The 2,938-nt window shown below is 51.9% G+C and overlaps 1 protein-coding gene across 1 annotated transcript in view; it reads left to right on the forward strand.

Moving 5' to 3' along the window:
- The window catches only part of P4HB (prolyl 4-hydroxylase, beta polypeptide), a gene marked incomplete at its 5' end in the record, with an annotated part of 8,158 nt that overhangs the window by 640 nt on the left and 4,580 nt on the right, over nt 1-2,938 (forward strand). The window lies entirely within an intron of this gene.

Consider the following 2,938-nt stretch of genomic DNA (forward strand, 5'->3'; position numbering starts at 1 on the left):
GGAAGGGCGGGCCCGGCGGCCCCTTGCTGGGCGGGTGGAGCCCCGGGCCCCTCTCTGGATGGGCCCATGGTTGGCCGAGGGCAGCCTCATCCATCCCCCTCTGCTCTTCCAAAGCTGCTGGATTTTGGGTCCAAGCTGCTGCTTCTCTCTTCCCTGAAGAGGCATCTGGCTGCAGCGCAATCTTTACAGCACCCGTGGCTGTAACTGGGGAGGCCCCTGTGCCCCTCCCCACACTTCACAGGTCTTAACCAGAACGGGAGCCGAGCTCTTGATGGCTTGCCAAGACGCTCTGTGTTTGATCGTGGCTTAGCAGAGTCGCTTTTAAACGTACTCACTGCTGACCCCCGCTGCAGTCATCTGGGAGTTGTTCTGTCTTGCTGCTCTGGGTTCTGCAGCGCAGTGATCCAGCGAAGCTCCTAAGAGGATTTGCTGTTCCAGCTGACTAGGCTGGGGCAGTTGGGTTACATGCAGAGGAATACTGCCCATCTTCTGTGTTTGATCGTGGCTTAGCAGAGTCGCTTTTAAACGTACTCACTGCTGACCCCCGCTGCAGTCATCTGGGAGTTGTTCTGTCTTGCTGCTCTGGGTTCTGCAGCGCAGTGATCCAGCGAAGCTCCTAAGAGGATTTGCTGTTCCAGCTGACTAGGCTGGGGCAGTTGGGTTACATGCAGAGGAATACTGCCCATCTGCAGAATCGGAAATAAACTTACTGGTGCCTTTTGCTGTTAAAATCCAAGTCACTGGGATGAAATTCTAGGTCTGAGAAGACAAGCAGAGGTTCCTCAGGCTTGGTGTTCCTGCCTGCATGGTGTGGTGAGGCAGGATAGAAAAGCTGCTTTAGGTTAGGAATTAGTAAATTTGTAATCTGATCAGTTGTCAGTGTGACCAGTTTAACCTAAAACAGACTGAAGAGTTGAATGAATCCGTATTTCATTCTTTCTTTCTTCAGCTGAAATAGCGTATTTTGTTCTTCTGCACCGCTGGAACTGTAGCTGGTTTTATGGTTTTAGAAGCTTGTAGACTAAACTGTCAGTCAGAGACCACTTGGATATCAGTATGGCTGAGGGTGTGAGTAGATTATCTGGGTAAAACAGTCAAAATTCTAGGGCTTTGCAACTAGAAAAGTTGGGATGGGTGAAGGGAGTGGTGTGTTCCTGCCTGACTTTACAACCTGTATCTTGCTCTCCTGCCACGTATAGCTCTGTGTCATCTTTCTGTCTGCTCTACTTGTGGTTAATGCTAGGCTGCAATACCTGTCTGCAGGGTTTTTCTCAGCTTATGTCCATGTCCTTTGGCAAACTCTGAAGTCCAAATAGAAGTGTTGCTCTCAAACTGAGCATGGCTGTGGCAAGCACCAGCGTCAGGCTCCGAGCAAGGTGACACCTGAGGTCGCTCTGAAGTGGCCAGGTCACAGCTCGGGCCTCTGGCTCTGAGCGGGGATCACCCTGGGGTTTGCTGAGTTCCCTGGGCACTTTCTCATATTTAGCTCCCTGCTGAATGGCCTCGTGCTGATTTGATCTGACATCCTGCCATCTAACCCTGAGCCCTGTGAGCTCTCCTGTGGTTTCCTCTGCTTCTGGAAAATAGTGGCAATGGTGGGCCTAACCCTTAGCAGGAATTTTCCAGCTATTTTTTGTAAGTGTAGTCAGCTTGGGTACATCTAGAATGAAAAGCAGTGTTGCACCTGGCAGCTGCTGTCAGGTGTGTTAGGACTGGGAAGAACCTGAGTCCAAAAGGCTGTTTCTGAGCTGCTGGAGCACTGGGACGCCACAGAAGTGCTCTGCTCTGCGTAAAGAGAGAAGACGAGGCGCCTCTCAGCCTGTGAGCGTTGCCTCCTTGTTCCTGTTTCAGTCTGATCTCATGGAAGTGCTGCGAGAGCTCTCAAGTATGTTCAGCCCAAACCAAAGTGAAAATGAGTACCACCAGCACCCCATACCAGGGCATGAGAACCCAATGCCTTATTTTATCAGCAGTTACGGTTTTGGACTCTGTCTCAGCTTCCTGCAGTTAGCTTGGTCTAAATTGAGAGGGTTTGTTGGTTAGTTGCTCTCATCTGGTTCTTTGTGTGACTTGTCTGGCCCTCAGACGACTGTTCTGAAGGTGCTAAGGTGATGTTCAGTAGTCTCTGGAAGTTAACTTTGTAAATACTTAAAGTGTTTTGCTCAGCTGTTCAGCCAGAACTGGTATGCTTCCTCTAACAGGAGGTTACGTGAGTCCACGCTCCTGCCTCTGCCAGGAACTCGAGCGCGGCGCTGCCATGGGGCTGCTGTGTTACCCTGCACATCCTCTCTTTAACCTTGATGCTTCTCTACAGCTGTTCTCTTCCCAGGCTGCCAGACACAGTTCTGAGAATCCTGGTCAGAGATATGGGCTAAGTCCTGATATAAAAAGCAACCTGGCAGCTCCAGCGCAACGTGCGTGTTAAATACGTGCTGTTGTCTCTAACAATAGAGACTGAGACAACCCCCCGGAGCTCAGTAAATTGCTGTTTACTTGCTGTGCGTTGTGGGCCTCGCCGCAGGCTCCTTTCAGAGCACCGTCTGGGTATGGCGCATGTCTGTGCCCACGCTGCTCGTTCCTGTGAAGCCACAAACTGCCTGTGCTCTCGTGGCTCCTGGCTGCTCTACCCGATATCCTCTGCGGAGCCCTAAGGCAGCTGCTCACAGGCCTCTGTGGGCACCCACCTTCACACACTGTGTCACCGTGTGCGGAGCAGCGCCAAGAGCTAAGCTGGTTGCCTTGCTGCTGCCGGAGAGCGATCCCAGGCTTTGCTTGTGAAGAAGATGAACACCTTGATCCAGGTTTTGTGTGAACCTCACTGGGAGGTGGAGGCCTGCTCTGAGCAAGTGCAGCTGAGATCAGCTGGGGCGGTGACTCTGGGGTGAAGGTAACTTATTTCTTGAAAGGGATTCGCATGGTGGAGGGAAGCGGTCTAATG

The sequence above is a fragment of the Apaloderma vittatum genome, unplaced genomic scaffold (assembly GCF_000703405.1).
Source record: "Apaloderma vittatum isolate BGI_N311 unplaced genomic scaffold, ASM70340v1 scaffold17887, whole genome shotgun sequence".
NCBI lineage: Eukaryota > Metazoa > Chordata > Aves > Trogoniformes > Trogonidae > Apaloderma > Apaloderma vittatum.